General features: G+C 41.5%; 1 long non-coding RNA gene across 7 annotated transcripts in view; it reads right to left on the bottom strand.

Moving 5' to 3' along the window:
- The window catches only part of LOC115866920 (uncharacterized), a 60,728-nt gene that overhangs the window by 8,880 nt on the left and 30,712 nt on the right, over window positions 1–21,136 (bottom strand). For 6 of the 7 annotated variants that reach the window (XR_009558671.1, XR_009558668.1, XR_009558670.1 and 3 more), the window contains 2 exons: window positions 6,565–6,689; window positions 1,457–1,665 (listed from right to left, as the gene is read on the bottom strand). This is a non-coding gene — a long non-coding RNA (uncharacterized lncRNA). The remainder of the gene's footprint in view (window positions 1–1,456; window positions 1,666–6,564; window positions 6,690–21,136) is intronic. The other variant, XR_004044893.2, reaches the window with a different exon arrangement.

Here is a 21,136-nt window from a genome sequence, read left to right as displayed (position 1 = left end):
GTGGCCTGGTGGTTAGGATTCTGGGCTTTCAGTGCAGTGGGCCGGGTCCAATCCCTGATCGGGGAACTGAGATCCCGCAAGCTGTGCAGTGCGGCCAAGGAAAAAAAAAAACAAAACAAAAAACAGCAATGACCTTTATTTATTCATTCCATTACGGTAGTTGGCAAACTGTGCATTCAACCTGTGCTTTCCTAAGCTGGAGAAGACATAAGAGAAGGCCCAGGTGTAGTAGGGCGCTCTAGTGGCCATTTAATGGGTGGTGGTGAATGGGGAGAACCATGTGATGGGAAGACAGGGTGAGCAGAAAGAGGGGAAACTATTCAGAAGAACACCATAATGTTATTTTATTGTATTTATTAAGATTTCTATTCAACCTACTTTTAGGAGAATTGATGACACACCACTATACCAGCGTATACTGAGGACAGATCTTGTGTTGTATAGCTAAGTTTCTTGGTAGTGGTACCTGAGGTTCACAGAGGAGTGGGATGAGGTTGGGATGACTCAGTCAGAAGCTCCTGTTTTGCTTGTAATTATGAAGCTCATTTTTCTGGTTTTATAAAGTAACATGGATCAAAACCCTAAGAGGGACTGGATATTAGACCAGTGTGGGAGAGATGTCCCTTAGATGGTCCATGAATCAAGCTGACCACCCAGCATCCATCTCTCCACTTGGCTCTTCAACTCTCAACTCATTTTGGAGGGAGGTTATGTGCTATGTGATTTTGCCAAATTTGAAGATTCTCAAAAGTCACATGAAGTAGTCCTTATGTGTATCCAGGGATTACTAGAAGAAACAAACCTTGCTGGTCATCCTTGAATCCTTTCTTTCTCTTACAGCAATACATGGGCAAATTCTGTTTGTTCTACCTTCAAACTCTCTCCAGAGTCTGACTACTACCCAGTCTCTTATCTTACTTGGATTATTGCAAGAGCCTCTCAACTATTCCCTGCTTCAGCCCTTGGCCCCTTGGTATATTTTCCTCACAGCAGCTACAGGATTCTTTTAAAACCTAACTCAGATCATGTCTTCACCCAAACATCTGCAATGGCCATAGCCCTTATAATAAGGTGCCCACTTGGGTCCCACAACTCTCTCTTATGTCTCTGACCTACTTTTCTACAGCTCTCCCCTTGCTCGCTCCCCTCTAGCCATCTTGACTTCCTTGCTGTTCCTCAAACATGCCAGGCAAACTATGCCCTTGCTGTATCCTCTGCAGGATGCTGTCCCCACCCCATCCAAACGGCCCTCTCTCTCTTCCTTGGGATCTCTCCTCAAATGTCACCATATCAGAGAGACCTTTCCTGACCATCTCTGTAAGTGGAAACCAGCTCCCCAGACACCATCTCCTTTACCTTGCTTTTTTTCTTTATAGCAATCATCATCATTGGGACAGTTCTGCCCACCAAGTATGTCTGATTTTCCTAAACATATGATATGATTGCACTTCCTCACCTTTTGAAGTTGGGTGCAGCCACCTGACTGACTTTGTCCAGTGCCACGTGAGGAGAAGGGTCGTGTGTCCCTTTCGGGCATAAGCCAGTGCGCAGTTCACCACTCTATCTTCTCCCTCTCCCACAGAGACTGGCCATGCTCCAGATGGGGATTCTCCGGGCAGCCTGGGTCCCAGAGTGAAGCTGCACAGAGCTGAGCCCCCAGCTGACCTGCAATGAACACCCAGTGTAAGTCAGAGATAAACCTGGTTGTTTTAATCCACTGAGATTGGGTTGTTATTACCACAGAGTAACTAGCCTATCCTGACTGACACACTCTGCCATATTCCATACTTGTTTGCTGTCTCCCCCTCCCCCTGTCTAGAATGTAATCTTTTTGATGGTAGGACTCTATTCACTGTTATATCTCCAATGCCTGGAACAGTGTCTGGCACGTGGCAGGTGTTCAATAAATAGCTGTTGGCTGACTGACTGAATGATAAATTGATCACCCCAGCTGAAACAGGAAGATTTAACAATGGCAGGTGTTACTGTTCCTGGATGCATCTACAAAAGCATTCCTTCGATCTTATCTGAATGGGAACAAAATGGTTCCAGATTCAAGATTAGAAGTGCAGCCGCTCATCTCACCAGACACAGTCTGAAAGCACAAATCACCTATGGGTACATAACCTAGCGAGCTGTGAAAGCACATAACGTAGTTAAAGTTACAACACAAATGGAGATGTGGCATACTGCTGAGGGGACTCAGTGACAACCGTAAATAAAAAGCATTGGCAACATTTGTGTCGATGCTGACTGCTGATGTGGTTTCCTTTCCCCTGTGTGGACATTAGCATTTGTAATGAACTGAGCTTCAGAGGCCTGGGATTTTATCTGCCGTTATCACAAATTGGTGTAGGAGCCCCTCTCAGGACTTTTGCAAAAGCCATGTGTGCTTTTCTGAGCCGCTTTCTTTTCATGGGCTTCCTCCTGGTATGCCTGAATTTGGATGGGGATAATGCATTTCCTGTATCATGTGGCACCGTACAAGGAAACGCATTGTATCCCCTAGGAGGAAGAGTACATCTGTAAGTAGTTTTTAAGAGTGTACTGAGGATCTTGTTAGGGTGGCTTATTCTCCCAGTTCCATTTGGTTGATGAAGTGGATCACGTGACAAATGTGCATAATAAACTGCTTCAGTTGCTGCCAGTGGGAAGCTCAACCTATAAAATGCGGAATCTCACGGACTCATTGAGGGCCGAGCAGGCTGATCACTGAAGAGAGAAGTCTGCCTCATTGTGAACTGTCATTTCTCACTGCCTCATACAATGCACCAGTGTTACTAGGCTTTGCTTTTACTTCCTCCCAAAGTAACTGCCTTTCCACTTTATTCCTAATTCAAACTGGAAAGGCAGTTGTTTCTGTATATGATTCCCCAGAGAGCAAACATTATTAAGATATGCAAGTAACCATCCATTAAATATACCTGCGAGGAGTCTTTATGTTTTGTCATTTAAAAAGGAAACGTATGTACATCAGAAAGTAGGATTGTGGGAGCTTTTTTTTTTTTTTTTGCCTCTTTCATTCTCTTTTCCCCTCATCCTTTTCTTTATTTTCTTTCTCTGTTCCATTAGCTTATTTTTTCTCTTTATATTCATTGGTAATTCCCTAATGACTACAGTCATAAGGGATGTAACTTGTCTCCCATTTCCATGGGTGGTACAGACAGTGACATCCAAGCCAAAAACCACAGGTGACCAACCTATTCCAGGAGTGATCTAACTTGCAGCTCATTCTAGATGCTCCTGGGTCACTAAGGAACAATGACTGGAGAAATAAAAAGCAATAATGCAAATTTTAGCCCTAGATATGATCATAGGGAAAATGAGGAAAAAGGAGGTAAGTCAATTTGATTCACTTCTACCACGGAGCATCCACATGTGCTCAGCACCAGACTAGGCACTATGGGGAGCCAAAGAGAAAGCACACGGCCCTTGAAAGTCAGTGAATAAAATATGGTGTACGCTGACATATCCAAATGCCATAATAGCACAGGCAATAGGGCCTTAAGGTGGTGCCAGGGGGAAGATCTCAGTGAGAACTTAAATGGTCAGGCACAGATTTGGGCTGGAGGCAGGAACTGAGCTAGACCTTGAAGGACAAGTAGATTTTGAATGCTGTCAAAAGAGCAAAATAGTCTATTAAAGAGGTCAAGAGTGCATGACATCTTGATCAAGTTCAGCTGTTTGGGACACCTCACAGCCCCTATTTCCCAACTAATCACATGTCAGCTGCACAGGTTATATAAGAACATTAAATATATATATATATTTTTTTTCATCAGATGTTAGTATAAGGCAATTAACCACAACATGAAGTACTGAGATGTCACATCTGTAAGCTTTAAATCGATTGTGAAGACAGCAGAGTTGTTTTTCTTGTCTACCAGTGAGTGTCATGGATTAAAAGTGCTGCTGAATTTAAGGAAATTACATTTAAAAAATGTAATCTGGGAAATGAGAGCTTAATCTTCTAGCAGCAAAACAGTTTATGAAACTTCTTTTGGAGACTTTTCAAAATGTGAGATTTGGCTTTAGTGAGTTTAGGGAATTTTCCTTTGGCGACAGAAAGCTGGCACTGGGACACTATAGAAAGCCCCCGGCACCTTAGCTACCTCCTTCTGACTCTGATTTCTGGCAAGAGCCAGAAAATCCCTGGCTCTTTTCTGCAGAGGAATGGCAGGACTTGACAGCAACTGTTGAGTTCACACAGAGATGGGGAGTGCCTTGTTCCCAGGGTCAGCTGGGGTGGGGCTGAGAAGCAGCCCAAGGCCAAGAGCTTGACTTCCTGACCCTTGCAGAAAAGTGCAGTGCTCTTTAATTTATTCCTGATCGGAATACTTTGCTGTGGTTTTCCTTTTAGAAAAGGAAAGACATGCCCTTTTAACCATTTCCTCTCAAAAGACCTTTGTTAGATTTGATTTAGTTGTTTCAATACCAAAATAGCTACCACATAGAAAGTATTACTAAAAATGTCTCCTATTCCTGTTTCACATAACTCAGTAATATGTTTCTGAGGTCTTGCGCCTGGGACTATTAGTCCTTTTGGTTGTGAGGGACTGGAAGGAAAAATTAAATAGAGTTTATGAAAAATAGAAAGAAACCCTTTTGGACCATCTCCTTTACTCCGAACGCTATGAAACCTTGAACGTAGGGGTACACACACATGGTTTGCCCGTGTGCAAGCATACACACACATACTCTGACACATCACCTATTTTACTAAAAAATATTATGATAGAAAACTTCATTATTTTTGTTTGTCCTGGTTGTAGTCCTTCAATGATGGGCACCTGAGAGGCAAATGTTTGCAGGTAGCTGAAGGTACAGCTATGTGTTCTGCCCGAAACCTAAAATTAGATTGAGTTGACAATTCTATCTGGAAAGATTTTTCCCTCAGTGTTTTCATTCCCAAAATGAAACAGTCCTTACAGTCCCCTCAGTTTCCTTACAGTCCCCTCAGTGTTTTCATTCCCAAACTCTGCTACCTCCCACTTCCTGCAGAGACTGGAGTCATCGTAGATAGTACTCAAAAGTAATAACTCCTGAGAGACTCTCTCTGCAAAATCAGCATGCAAAAGGCTGTTGGCCGCAGAAACCAAGGACTCTTGGCTATAGCAGTAAAATGTTAAAGCCACGCAATAGTAAAAGGAATCTGGGTTTCCTGTATTTTAAGTTGTCTATTGTTTCATGCTTCGCTTTAGTGAAATCCAGAGAAATGAATTAAAGAGTTCGCTTTTAGAGTCTTTATAAATGTAAGGTATTTTTGTTGTTATTCCTTGAAAGATGATGAAAATTAGGTGCTGAAATTTAGAGGCCTTCTGAAAATGACTTGGAATAATTATATTTGTTAAACTGGGCAGCCCTGATATCATATGCTACATAAGTCAACGTTCATTATTCTTTAATGATTCTTTGCAATTCTTTTTTCTAGAACTTTGCAAGCTTGACTTGTGTTCACCTTGCTGTGGAATGTTTTAAAGGGCATTTTATCTAATAGCAGAGGAAAATGATAAATTATAGATGTCAAATCTTATAGTAGTGATTTAGGTAGCTAGGGTAAGATTGTAAGCAATAAAATAAAAAATTTCCCAATCAACCTCTACATTAGAAGCAAAAAAGAAATTGCTGTCTGCATAATTAAAGCGAGACATGTCAAGATGCTTGTTAATATGCTAATATGAGGGCTTTTTTTTTTTTTTTTGGCTGCCTGGGTCTTCACAGCTGCTCGAGGGCTTTTCTTTAGTTGTGGCGAGCAGGGGCTACTCTTTGTTGCAGTGCGTGGGCTTCTCACTGCAGTGGCTTCTCGTTGCAGAGCAATGGCTCTAGGCATGTGGGCTTCAGTAGTTGCAGCACATGGGCTCAGTAGTTGTGGTGCACAGGCTTAGTTGCTCCGCGGCATGTGAGATCTTCCTGGAAAAGGGATCGAACCCATGTCCCTTGCATTGACAGGTGGATTCTTAACCACTGTACCACCAGGGAAGTCCCTGAGGGCTTTTTTTAAAAAAAAACAAAAAAACTTGAAATCATAAAGCAGAATACTTGGAATATTTATCAGTTTAAGCAAAGAAGTTCTGTATTTATGAATGAGTATGAAGTGATTTCATTGTAAGTGTGCTCTGGAAATACAGATATCAAGAAAGAAAAAAAAAAACCCTCAGTCTCTTAAGCATTTGGGGTCAAGACAACAAGGTGGTTAAGTGTTGGCCAGGGTCTAAATTTTCACCATGTCCCTGTCAGCTGTGTGACCTCATGCAAGCTATTACTTAACCTCTCTGGGCCTCTGTTTCCTCGGCTGTAAAATGGAGAAGATAGTGGGTCCTACCTCATAAGGTAATTGTGAGGATTACAAATAAAGCATTTAAAATAGAATCTAACAGAGCAAGCACTCAATAAAAATGGTTGTATAATATCTTTCCTCTGCCCAAACTCCCTGGAGCTTTTCCTCTTACTACCAGTGAAAGCTGACATCCTTATCATGTCCTCTAAGGCCCCATACAACTGGCCTGTTTTCTTTCTGACCAGATCTCAGACTGCTTTCCCTCCATGCTCAGCTCACACGCTGACCTCCAGGCTGCTCCTCAGACACACCAGGCACCCTCTCATCTCAGGACCCCTTGTCTTGAAAGCTGTCCCTCAGACATCCTCAAGGCTGGCTTGTCACTTCCATCAGGTCTTTACTTCAAAAGCACCTTATCAAAAAAAACAAAAAGCACCTTATCAATGAGACTTTCCCTGGATCACCATCTAATATACCTCTTGATATTTTACAGTCCCCTTTTCTACCTTATTTTTCCCCTTAGCACTAACTACTTCCTAACATACTATATATCTTACTAATTTATCTTTTTTACTGTCTACATCTTCCACTAGAATAGAAATTGCAAAAGGCAGGGATTTTTGTTTTAGTTGCTGTTGTATCCTCAGTGCCCAGAATGGTGTTTGTTACAACAGTAGCTGTCAATAAATATTTGAAGGCTGAATGAGTGGATGATTTTCCTTAATTTCTAAAAAATAATAATTATATCCTATACATATACTTCCTCAATCCAAAGTTTAATGAAATGTAGTTTTTTTGTCACATACATTTTCCTTGGTTGCAGTGATGACTGTCAACCATTGATACAGCAACAACAGCTCCTTGAAGGCCAGATAAGCATATAATGAAAGTGAAAGGACAAGGTTAGGCCACCCTGGCCGTGATGCAGCTGTTTCTTCTAAGCCTTCATTAGTTCACCTGGAGGAAGAAATAATGCTGCTCGCTGCACCTCCCTAGTTCCTTCTTCAGCCACAGATAAATCAGGGACAACTTCTGATTTTCCCTTGCTACCCTGTTCTTTTAATACCTACAAAGGGGTAGGGAAGCTTCTTAAGTAAATATGGCACATGATTTCCAATACCTGAATGTATGCAAGGGCAGAGTATATAGAATACTATTGAGTTACCAATGGGGGAGGATCTCTCTCTCTCTCTCTCTCTCTCTCTCTCTCTCTCTCTCTCTCTCTCTCTCTCTCTCTTCGCCCCCAGGGGTTATTTAAAGGGCATTTCTAAACACGGACACGTTACAGGGGGTAGGAGGTAACATGGAGGATAAAAGTCCCTGAACATCTACTGTGTTCCCAGCGTGGCTTCACATACTACATCTCCTCACAACCAACCTGCATGGTTGATATTATCATCCCCAATCTCTAGATGGGGAACTGAGGTGAGACCAAGGCTCAGAGAGGATAAGTGGCCTGTCCAAGGCTGCCTGACTATTAAGTGGCAGAGCAAGACACGGAGCGGTTATCAGGAACATGTCAACCACTTTTGTTTTCTCTTTCCTCTTTGCCCCTATAAGCACTTTCCTAAGCATTAGAACAATTTGTGTGTCTTGAGCCAACAACTTCTGAATTAGAGAGTTAGTGCTCATGATGGATTTCTGCCACAGCTTAAAGTTGGTGGCTTAAAACTATTGGGATCTCAGCAGCTTCTCCTCTTCTCATCGGTGAGGTAAGGACCTGCACCCTAGGGATGGGCTGACATGAGAGGAAGAGCAGCAGAAGTTCCCATGGGCGCTTGAGTCAGTGCAGACTCCTTTCACTCAACTTTATCCTTTCACTCAAAATCTAGCAAGAAGGTTGCACACAAATATTTATCCCTATAAAAATTTTCCACTTATTTTCATGTTCATTAGTAAGCTATCTTTCTTTTTTCAGTGTTCTCTGCAGGACTGTGAACAGGATCCAACTGGGCTTTACACCCAATGTGAATTAAAGAAATTATGGCTAATAAATATTACAATAGCAGCTATGATTGAATACTTACTATGTTGTAAGCACTGTGCTTACAACACATGCTTTTACACAAGCACAACACTGTGCTTTTACATGAGTTACTTAGCTTAATCCTCTAACAACTCTAAACTCCTATTAACCCATTTTTACAGATGAGAACATTGAGGGTCACACAGGTTAATTGGCCAAGGTCAAATATCATGAAAAGGCATATCTGTCATGTGAGCCCAAGCAATTTGACTCCAAGCACCAAAGTTACGATCACGAGGCCATTGGTCTGCAACATTAGAATCACCAGAGAGCATTCTAAAACTATCCTTGTCTGGGTCTCACCCCGGAGAGTCTGACTTAATTGGTCTGGGCTGGGCCCCAGGCAAGGATGCTTTTTGAAAGCATCCAGGTGATTCTACCACAGCCAGGTTGAAAACCCCAATATATAACATAGTCTCCATGCTTAAGCATACTACCCAAGGTCAGCTGCTAGGAAGTGGTGGGGCTGTGTGCTGAATTCAAATCTGTGTGGGTTCAGAGTTTGGTTCAGTCATTACCGTCACCTTGACCAGGACTCTACCACTTCCACCCCAATACCACCTTACAACTTTCGCAGCATATTCCAAGACGGAGAAATAAAGGTTCTCCAGTTAGCATATCTTATGAAAGACGTTGCTTTCAGGAAATATTTTCATGACTTCTTAAATAATCTAAAGCCTCTTATTCTCCTCCTCCTCTTCTTCTTCCTCGTCTTCTTTTTTAAACGTGTGGCCTCTGGAAAATATTTCAAGTATAATGGCAAAACATCTAACTTTCCTATGAGCTTAAAAAAATGAAGTGGTTCTTCAGAGTAAACAAAAAAATCTTTTCATCTAAAATTTTACTTTAGACCAATTCAGTGCCCTGGGACTTAGTTCTAGTGTTTGGCTCAGGTTTCTGGCACTGAGCACTGGGCTCTGGCCTCAACCCTGCACAGGGTCACCTTACAGCTGCACCTCAGGGCTACTCGCCAAGAAGCTGGTCTCATGGCAGCACCACCCTATGGCTTAATACCAGAACACTGAGCGTTGATAGCGAATCTGGCTGAAAGCAATTCATGTGACTGCAACTCTTTAGCAAACAACTTATGGAAGCCACCTGGTGAAGCACGGTACCACCCTCCCACGTTTCTGGGAGAAAAGAGAAGTAATTTTCATTAGTTTCTCTAGGAGCAGAGAAGGGTGTTTATCAAAGTTTAATTTACAGCCAGTAACTTGTGGATTGATATAACCATCACATAAAAGGAGAAACATCTGTCACTTTCATTTGTAGCCGTGTTTGTAGCAGCTCTTTCAAAAAGGAAGACTAGAGGCCTGCTATCCTGGTTTGGGGGCTGTATGGTTAGGCCATTCAAGATGGCTGTTTCCTTGCTCTCTATACATCCCCTCCTTGACCAGTGCCTGCTTCACTCACATGACTATCCAATCCTCTTAATTATAGGGCTTAATTAGTCCCTGGTAACTGATGAGCCCACCTGACCTGGCTTCCCCCCTGTAAATGGTAGCCTCCTTCTCCGCCGCCCCAGTAGTGAAGGCTGCTGTCACGTCCTGCCTGTTGTCTGCCACACATAGTGGGGTTTCCCTCCAGGATCCTTTGTGTAAGCTCCCCCTATCCAATAAACCATTGATGGTTCTGTTGCTATCTCTGGGCTCTTCAGTCTCTGAGGCTGGGCAACTGCAGAGCTTGAAGGGCTGGGGGGTACAGCCCAACAGGGACAAAGAGATCAGTGTCTGAAACCTGGTTTTCCCGCTAACCAGGTGGGTTTGGGCAAATAACTTAATCTCATTTTGCCTCAGTTTCCTTATATATAAAATAAAACTTCGAGCTTGTTAAATGAAGTCTAAATCTCAGTCCTAAAATTGTATTACATGTATAAATATTTATAGCTTTTCTAATTGGTGTAACCACTTGAAACTTATCTTCTTACTAGAGAAAAATCTGGATTTCTAAAAGTCTGTGGTTGACATTAAAGATGGAACTTAAGAACAAGGAATTGCAGAGTTTTAGCTGTAAGAAGCTAGATACATAATATGCCCCAACTTCCTCATCTTATCTTCTCCCTCTTAGTCTTTTTTTTCCTTTCTTCTTTTTTCAACAAATATTTTCTGAGTTCTGGTATACACCAGGCACTGAGCTAAGTGCTGGAGACCAAAACTGAGTTCTTAGCCTTAAAGAACTTCCAGTACAGTGGACACAGACAAGTGAACAGGTGATTAAAACACAATGGAGTGAGGCTACAATAGAGGTGAACATAGGGTGCAATGGAAGACAGAGGCCAGTCTCAAGGTGAGGTAGGGGTGGGAGTCAGGGAAGGGTTCCTGGAGATGACATCTAAACTGAGACCGACCGGGAGAGGGGCCACATTTCTAGGCAGAAAAGCAGCATATACCTTTGAATATCACAGAGGCAACTCTGGAAAGGTGGGGAATATTTCCCCAGGGCATGCAACTGGCCAATGACAGAACTGGTGGTACAACTAGAGCTCAAGGTGCTAACTCCAAAGTTACAGGCTTGGTTGAATGTCAATGACATGAAGTAATAGTTTTTGTTTTTGTTTTTTCGGCACAGGTGAAACATCACAGTGCCTGCCTTTGTTGCCATCACCTTAATTAAGACTCAAGCTCTTCCCTGGTCTCTCTCCATTTAGGATCTCCCCGCTCTGGCTCCAGTGTCTTCAGCAGTAACTCATCAACACAGTACAGTCACATCACAGGCCCATCACCTGAGAAGCACCACAACCAGTCTACTCCAGGAATGAAGATCTTTCAGCTGCTGAGTGGTGTGGATGGATAAAGAGCCTGGCTGACTGGTTTAGGAGACAATCCAGGTTAGTGACAGCTCAGTTACAGGACAGTTATAAGGCATCATGGTTGTCTTCAAATATTTGAAGGGTTGAAGGAGGGGTTAGATCTAGTCTTTGTGGGTTGAAGGGGAAGAAGAACCAAATGGATGTATATACGTACAGATAAGTTTATCTTCCCTAAATAAGAACTTGAGGCTGGTTGCATTGGAAGTAATGAGTATCTTTACAGCAGAAGTATTTAAAACCAGGGCAGAATGACCACTTGACTGGGATGTTACCAAGGGGATTCATGCCTCTAAGATGTGATTTATAGAAGTCTAATCAAATCCTTCTGGCTCCAAGCTTCTGTGATTCTATATTTTCACACTTGGCCCAGGCCAACTGAGGTCTAACTGTTCTAGTTTCTTATCTACTCTTCACAAAGTATTTACTCTCAGTTCTAATTAATTAGCATTTGCAAGCACATTATTTTTACATTTCTAAGCAAAGATACTCTTATTGTTTTTTTGTAATATTTAAAAAGGCAATTTAGTGTTGGGTTTTCTTTTTCACATATAGCATTGATATATCGATATTTACCTCTAGGTAGTGAAGCTACTATACTTCTGTGAGAAAATGGGCAGTGGCACACGCACACGTGCACACATATACACATGTAGTCTGGTGTGTGTGTACTGCCTTATTTTAGGTATGCTTTGTCTGTGTACTTGTATGCTGTTCATGCTAGGATCCATCCTCTTTCACACCCAAAGAAATTTTACAAACTCTTCCTTTCCTTTCTTTCACGTCTGTTTTTATTGTGGACACTGTGCTGCTGTTCCCTGAGTCTAAAGATGCGGGGGGAGAGAAGGGAGAGTGCTGTCAGTGAAAATTGAAGATATTACTGGCAGTTCTTGCAGGTGCAATTTTGATTTTGTTAACCACAAATTATTTTCAGAGAGCAGTGGCAAAAGATGATTTATATTGTTTTTTAAGGCAGAATTCTCTGTTGCCAACATAGTAGAATAAGACTTATAATATGTTTTTACCTGATTTCTATGCTTGGTGCATGTAATGTGTTATAAATCAGATATATTAAATAATACTTTGTTTTAAATTAGTATTTGGATAATATATTATGTGGGATCTAAAATATGTATGTTTCAAAACCACATAATAGCTTTTCAAAAGGAGAAAAAGAATGCAAGTTTATTTTCTAAGTGTTCAAAATCAAACAACATTAAAAGGACCTGTCAAAATGAGCTGGCTCTTCCCTAAAAGCCATGGAACATAAATTACTTTAACATACTCTGCAAAGGAACTTGTCCTGCACTAGCTCCCATAAGCTGCCTTAGAGAGAGGTTTATGCTCAACTACACATTAGGAAAAAGAAGCGTTCCACAGCTGCTGGTTCGTAACAGCTTATTGTGCACTGAGAGCGATGCTGGGAGCGGCTCAGACAGTCCCTAAGCACTCGGTGCGAAGTTGTGGGTTAGGGCCTCTGGGAGAGCTGTTGACTGTGCGCAGGATGAATAAATCATTTCTCTCAAGGTAATCTGTGGCGGGCTTCCCCTCAAAGAGTCGTAATCATCTGGCCTCTGCATGCAAATGTAAAAGTAGAGCATTCTGTTGTACTGAAATGGCAGCACATGGAAAAGAGCACCACCAAAAATGACAAACAGAACTTGCAGGGGCAGCAGCAAGCAGCTCTGTATTGGCTGATAGACTTTTTCCCCCTTCCAGCTGTTGCTCATAAGATAAAAATGTTTTCCCTATTGATTTTTTGTTTGTTTGTTTACTGTAAAGAATGGTAAAAGTTGGGGGGGGACACCAGGCAAAATCCCCTAAAATCACTGCAGGGACAGAGCCAGGACCTGAGGAGGGCAGGTGATTTTAAAGAGAAAGAAAAGGACAACTGGGAGCAGAGGATGGGACAAAGTCTGCAAAGCCAGAGAGCAGATGACAGAAGATTCTACAGCTGCTCACTGCAGCTGCTCTAATAGTCTCCTCTGCTTCAGAGTAGAGACAAATGTGTTTAGAAATGAAAGGCAAGAGGCCATGGGAAAAATGTATCTTCCATTTCTAACCAACTGGAATACAGTCTTCACAAAGCTCATCTTGTTCTCATGAGGTGGTTATTTTTAGGATTCAAATATAGGCAAAATACGAACCAGCAAACCCTATGTGCTTCTTAGCTGGAAGCGCAACTGGGTTGCGCCAAGTTACTGAGAGCACATTGCAATTTCTAAGGACAAACTTGTAGTTGGAGCCTTGAACATTAGAAATGGTAGCAATTTAGTAATATGATAGTTTATGGCCTTGCCCAACTGTTTCTGAACTCGTAAAATGCTTTGTCACATGTAACCTTAATTTTTATATGCTTTAGGCCACATACTGGCTTTAAGCCATTCTTTCTTCTTTTAAACGCAATATGAATAAGGGTAGTTGATCCCTCTACTCTGACATGATTTCCAAGAACTCTGGACCCTATTGAGCTCTGTGCTATCCTGAGGAGTGGCTCTGGTTGACTTGAAATCCTAGCCTGAGGAGATAAATACATGATTGGGGAGGGGGGAGGGGCAGGCCAACTCTACCCACCCCCATATTTCCTTCAGGGGCCATAGGCCTCCTAAATGGTAAGGTTTTCGCCTCCTTGATAGCAGAGAGCATTTATGATTAGAAAAAGATGTTCTTCAAAAATGTCAGCAACTGAGAGAAGTCACAAAAGAGGAGGAAGAGAGTGAACTGTAACTGCATAGTTACTGGTCTGTTTTACAGATTTAAAAAATATAACAGGCTCAAAAACTTTAGTAAACTTGTGTAATGTCACACAGGAGGATCAGAAGTCAAAGGTCTGTGAGACTCTAAAACTTTCTACTACAAGACAGCACGGCGCGGCGGTGAGCGGGTGGCGCGTCCCAGAGCTCCCTAGAGCTCTCCCTTCTGAAGGGTTATAAAATGCAGACAGAGAATGTGTATTTCATTGATTCAAAAAAGTTGAAGTCATTTCTGAGGCTATATGCCTTTGCGGGGCAGTGGCACCCTCCTCCCAACTCCAGCAGGGCACTTAGAAACCACGTGAGTTTGCTCCAAGGCCTCCCGCCAGGCCTGAGTCTATGGAGGCCTACGGCTAACAGGTGCATGATCCCCCAGCTCAATTAGGCACGACACAAATCTGATGGGCCAGCGGTCCACAGTGTATGTTGTAGTCTGAGCAGCCTTAAGGATAACAAACATGCCACTGAATGCAAAGCACTTAGTTCTTTTTTTATTTATTGGAGTATAGTTGATTTACAATGTTGTTAGTTTCTGTGGTACAGCAAAGTGAATCAATTATACATATACATATGTCCACTCCTTTTTAGGTCCTTTTCCATATAGGTCATTATAGAGTACTGACTAGAGTTCCCTGTGCTGTACAGTAGGTTCTTACTAGTTATCCTTTTATATATAGTAGTGGCAAAGCACTTAGTTCTATTGAGACATGTTCTTACCAACATGTTTAGAGAATTGAGATGATTGCAATGAGCAATTCAACTAACAGAATTATTCTGACCTCCAGCTTGAGCCATATTCATCATCTGACCCCACTCTGTCTAATCCTAAAGTACCTCACATGACTCCCCCAAATCTGTCCGTTCCAGAGACGAGGTCTCTTTGTTGTTCCCACATGGCTCCCTCACTCCTGCCTTTGTGCCCCAGCTGCTACTGAATCCTCTAACATGCCTTCACTTCCCCTCACCCAAGCAAATCCTACACCATTTTTCAAGGCCCATCTCAACACCCAAGTTTTCTCCAGTGAGTGTGCCTTTAACTCCAGTCAGCTTGCCTTTAACTCCAGTCAGCAGTGGCCTCTAAAATCCTGAACAGCAGTAACAAGTATCTCCACTCTTCATTTTCATATTGATTATGTTCAAAGTAGAACTTGACTGTGAGTGCTCTGTAAACTCTCGTTATCACATCTTTGTAAATACCCACCGTCATCAAATTGTAAGCACCTTGAAGGCAGAGGCTCTGTTGACAAACTAAAATGACTGGCAAAGAGTACCACAGCAGTGATTTTATTCCTAACCCCAAATCTATTCTTGTGTTCACTTTGGATTTAAACCAGATATGAGCTGATGAATGCCGTCCTTTGAGACTCAACTAAATTAGCTCAAGTCCTGTTCCTTTGTGCAGTGGGAACCCTACATTCCTCCCTAACTGTTTGGGGGATTCTGGAAAGGGGTGGGGGTAGTTTACAATTTCTCTTTCTAGTCACATCTGGCTCCAAGTTCTTGCTTCTGTAGACCTGCAGACTTCAGTAGCTGGAAGGAGCGTATTGCTATCCCCGAGACCACCATCTCCAGACATGAAACTCAGCTCCTTTTCTTGTTTCAGTAAATGGGCTGAAGCAGGAATGATGCCCACTTAACGAGAAAAATCAGAAGTGAGGCATATGTGTCCTGGGTCTTCACATATTAATGCTTCATTGTGGGTACTATTTGCCTTTGAAGATTTAGAAGAGAAATGCTTTGTATTAATTCTTCATTACATAGAGTAGAATGCTAGAAATTTACTTAGAATTTTTCTTTGCCATTTTCTAAGTGACTCTGATTTATTACTTCAGCCATAACCAAGGAATAAACGAAAGCTGCTTCATTATTTTTCATGTAGGACAGCATAGTAATTGCTAGTTAAACATATACAGAGTTCTGAAGTTTAATCATAATTTTACTTCAAATAGATATTACTGTGTTTTCTGGTTCTTTGGCCCAAATGGGATGCTTCTTGTTGAGAGGGGCAGTATAATGTATTGGATGAATACAGACTCTAGCGTCAGACTGTGTGGATTCAAATCCTATCCTATTACTTACTAGCTATGTGACTTGATAAACTACTTAACCTCTCAGTAACAAATGGGGCTAAGAATAGTACCTAGCTCATATGGATTAAATAAATACGTGTAAAGTGTTTTGAACAGTGTTTGACACATAGAGAACACTCTGGGGGGGTTAGTTGTTTTCTTTATTTGGTATCACATGGTTTATGCTATATATGCATTGTTATGGGCTGAATCGTGTCCCTTCAAATTCATATATTGAAGCCCTAACCCCAAAGACCTCTGAATGTGACTGTCTCTATTAGAGGCAGGGCCTTTAAAGCAGTAATTAAGTTAAAATGGGGTCATTAATCCAAAATGACTAGTGTCCTCATAAGAAGAGGAGATTAGGACACAGACAAATAGAGGGATGATCATGTGAGGACACAGAGAAGGCAGCCATCTGCAACCCAAGGAGGGAGGCCTGAGAAGAAACCAAACCTACCACACCTTGACCTTTGACTTCTAGCCTCCAGAATTGTGAGAAAAAAGTCTGTTGTTTAAGCCACGCAGTCTGTGGTATTTTGTATGGCAGCCCTAACTAATACATGTATCAAAATTAAATTTGGTAAAAAAAAAAAAAAATTAAATCTGGTGAGAAACTAATGGTTTGTCATTACATTTCTCGCAGCATTTAATTGGTAGGTTATCTTTAAGTTTTGATTTTTTGTGAGTCTGAAATCATAGTGGTTAAGAGCACTGAGCTCTAGTCTTGGTTCTGTCACTTTCTAGCCATGTACCTTTAGGCAAGCAAAGCCTAAAGACATATATAAGGACTGTTTAAGCCCCACTACTTCATGGGTATGTCAAGACTAAATGAGATAATACGTAGCACAATGCCTGGCACACAATAAATATTAAGTTAATGAAATTCTGTCTATCTAAATGTCTTCTGATGGTGGTGCAGAGGGGAAAGGGGAAAGCATTTTCTCAGCGCCTGACATTTTCTGCTTTTTTAAAAGAACAGGTAAAAAATAAAAAATAAAAGATAAATAAAAAACAAGGTAAGAAAGCCGAGGTCCATAGAAATGAAGTGATTTCTCCAAGGTTTTAGAGAGTGTGGTGGAGCTGGGATTCACAGGCAGGTGCGTGTGACTCCAAGGTAGACTCTCTTTCCACTATACCACATTACCTTTCCCATTAATTTTCCTAGGTTCTAGTATGCCGTTCCCAGTACCTACCTAAATGCATATATATATATATATATATTTGATGCATGGGGCCAGAGCACTAGGAAATTAAATATCATTTTCAAAGGGGCTTTTCACATATGAAAGAAAAGCAAAAAAAGAAAAAATAAAATAAAATCCAACCTTTAGGTAGAAGTAATTCTAGCTTTGGTAACTCTACTGTCCTGCAATGGAGACGTAAGTGATTTATATTCTCATGTTGTGGTGTCCTGATTTGAACCAACAGACTGCGATTTCTAAAGGATTATAACTTGTGCTTCTATTGGACCAACCCCAACATCTAATTTTAGCACAAAACTTGGTCTGGCAATATTTACTCCCAGTTAAATAAGTGTGTTCTCAATTGCTAATGGCTCTCTATTTCATTTTGTAACTTTTCCGTACGCCCCCAACCCGGGTCAGGAGTCACAGACCAGCTACCTATGGAGTTATTTTAAGATACCCAACAAGGCATTTTCCAACTAGTTTCTTTAACAAAACAGTAAGGTAATCATTTCTTGAATCATTTGGTTTTTACTAAATTACTTCCCAGAAAATATTTAATTCCATCACGTGAGCAGTTAACTCACATATTTATTTTATTTTTGTTAAAAATAGACTAGCCCTTAAAGATACCAACTTTTAAATGTCTCAGTGTGAATAGCCACGTACACATTTCCACCACTTTAAAAACAGAAGTCCAAAGCTGGGTGATGGGACTATTTTTCTAAGTAGAGCTAAGATGGTTACGTGAACTACTTTGCTCTAGAAAGTATTTTTGCTACTTCACTAGTTTTGTATTATGATAGAAGCTTGGTTTACATGATATTAGGTACTTGGGTTTGAAATGTGAAAACCCCGATGTTCAAAAACTCTTTAATCCGGTAGAAATAGTTTGAATGCTTACTGTAGATCACAGTGCAAGTCTGCAAGACAAATAACTGGATTGTTACTGTCAACAGAATGCAACAGCAAAAGGCTGAAAACTTTTTAAAAATCTTCACATCTAAAAGAATACAGACAGCATAATTTGAGGCAAACAAGGAAGCAGAAAGGCTTATCCTGCTCCTTTTGCCCAATTTCAAGGGTAGTAACTATGTGGGAGGGCTCCATAGTTATGTCAAAGGGTCTGAAAATCCATATATTCTCCAAAAACAGTTTGAGGGTTGCATAAGAAAGAGGTTAGAAACCACTGGCCCAAGCCTCCCTTTGACTTTCTTCCTTCTGCGTCTTCAGGAAGGGATGAATAAGAAAAGGAGAGTAGCTGTAAGTGGAAGTGGAGATGATGGTAAAGCAGTATTTGATGCCATTTTCCTCAACCAAGTTGATGAAAGTTGTGGAATGGAGGACAGTTAGGATGCTATTTCTCCTTTGTTCTATGCTAACTCAAGTACTGAGTTACAATACCCTCAAACAGAATTCAGCCACTGCATGGACAGAGACTATTCACCTGAATTTCTGTAATTTGAAGTCCCTCAAAATGACTGGAAGGGCTTGGAGGGTTTCTAAACAAAGCAGGCAATTAAATTGCATTATTTCCTAAACTAAGTCAATATCAAATTGAAAAAGGATCGGTAGAATTTCCAGTCAGGTGGCACAGTAAATTCATGCTTCAATTCATCCTGTATGCTCTAAACACATGGTAAGGCAGATAAAGTAGAAAAAGAGAAAACCAAAAGGTCATTGCTGGGCTCAGAAAAACAAGATAAACATCTTTGTGCACTAGAAACACAACAGAAATGCAAAGCAGTGAGCTGGACTAAAGCTTCAGCCTATCAGGGCCTGGGTCTTGAAACAACTAGTGGCAACTGGAAATTTAGTTCTGGTGGAATACCAAGGCTAAAATGCTCTAGTCAAGATGGAGACCAAAGCCAGCATTGTTCTGAAAGCCAGGAACTGGTGCAGACCTACCATCCTGGTTTCCCTAGGACACTCTCTGCTTTACCAGTGAAACTCCTGAGTTTCCGGAAACCCCATAGTTCCGGGTAACCAGAGATGATTGGTCACCTGACTTTTCCCAGCCTCACAAAAGGAAGCTGGACAAAACTACTGCCAATATACTTCCTGGACCTGTGGGTTTATCAGAAGCAGTGGACCCAGGAAAGGAAAAGGACAAAAAAACATCATTACAGCAAGTGAACTGAGATACCACCTGGCTCAGTTAATAGATTAGACGTATTCCTAATATCGATACGGAGCTGGAGTCCTCTAAAGCCATTTTAAGATCTTGTTTATGGACTGGAGTCTGGAATGGGGACAAGGGCAGATGAAAATATTCATTAAATTGGAGATGGGGTAAGAAAGAATAACAGAAGTAACTCCCACTCAGTGATTGTGCAAATCAAAATTCCAAAACACAAAGAAGTTAATGCTAAAAAGACAGTTGTGCAATGATAGAGTAAGCAGTACCAGACTAGATCTCCTGCTATAAAAAGTTATAAAAATAAAACAATATATAAAACAACCATTTTCAGAAGTTGAACAACAGGCTGTATGGGACTTTGTTGCCTGGGAAAAGAAAACAAATGAGTTGAGTTCCACAAATGCCCCAGCTTTCTGCCTGGAGGCTCTCTGTGAATTCACAAAGAAGGAAAACTTAAGCAGAGGATGGTGGTTTTGCTGAGTTTAAGAGACTGGAGCTCAGGAAGTAACTGCAGTTTGAAGAACAGAGTAGCAGAGAGGAGAAAGATGTGCAGAGACAGAGTTCCAGAAATCTGCGTAAGGGTCATCTTGAGTGTTTGTTTGAATATTAAGATGCACATGCATAAGATAGGACCCCATAAGGCCAGGCAAAACTACTGGGAGAAGAACAACTCTCAGAGAAAGAACTACCGGGGATCTGAGACTTAAGCAACACTTTAACAGAGATGGGAAGCATTTGAGTTCCAACCGGTAGAGAGACCTCTTGAACATGTGGGTGCTAAGAGACAATCTTCCATGGCATTTTTCCATGTCTTGTGACAATTTTGTCCCAGATTACCTTTCCAAGGATATTTGTATATCCAATAGCCTTTCGATGCTATAGTGTCACCCTCCAGGACAAAGGGCAAATTTGTTTCCTGACCAGGGTAATAAAGAGAATGGCTCCTTCCAGGGCAAAGTTTGGACAGGTTTGCTAGCAGCTATCTTATAAAATGAGAGGTTTCCTAAGCTCAGGGTTCCTCAGCTGTGATACAGATCCACTGTGTGTGTAACATCCACTTGGATCCACTCTGCAATGCCCCCATGATGTACAGGAACCAAGGGAAACCAAGGAGAATATGAAGCTCAGGATGCCTGTTGTGCTGTAATAAAGTCCTTTGTCTCTGACCTAGGAGTCTCCTGTTTTCTGCCGGCATCTAGGCTGCTGTTGTAGGCTTGCAAGTAGGATAAAATCTCAGACACTGAATAGTCCCTGACTGACAGCATTTAATAGAGACTTCAGAAAGGCAATACTCTAAACGTATAGCTAAAGTAGCCCTAAAGAGTTCTTTAAAACAGGCGTTGGCAAATCCAGCCTACAGAACAAATCCAACTGGTTTCGAATGCCTTTTGAGAAAATAATGTTTTTTACAATTTAAAGTGTTGTTTAAAAAAAAAAAAAAGAAGATGCAAAAGAGACTATAGCCTGTAAAGCCTAGAATACTTACTACCTGGCCCTTTAAAGAAAAACTTTGACTCCTTCTGCTTTAAAACCATCTTAACAGGGATTCCCTGGTGGCGCAGTTGTTGAGAGTCTGCCTGCCGATGCAGGGGACACGGGTTCGTGCCCCAGTCCGGGAAGATCCCACATGCCGCGGAGCGGCTGGGCCCGTGAGCCATGGCCGCTGAGCCTGCGCGTCCGGAGCCTGTGCTCTGCAACGGGAGAGGCCACAACAGTGAGAGGCCCAAGTACCGCAAAAAAAAAAAACAAAAAAACACCATCTTAACAAAGCTTTAAAACAAGACTTGAAAGGACCAAGCTGATCTGGAAGTAAATTAACTGCCTGCTGGAACAAAATACTCTCAAAAGGAAGACTAGAAAGTCTAGAAGCTCAACAGT

This window comes from Globicephala melas, chromosome 14, assembly GCF_963455315.2.
Source record: "Globicephala melas chromosome 14, mGloMel1.2, whole genome shotgun sequence".
NCBI lineage: Eukaryota > Metazoa > Chordata > Mammalia > Artiodactyla > Delphinidae > Globicephala > Globicephala melas.
This window is presented reverse-complemented; position numbering and strand designations above follow the sequence as displayed.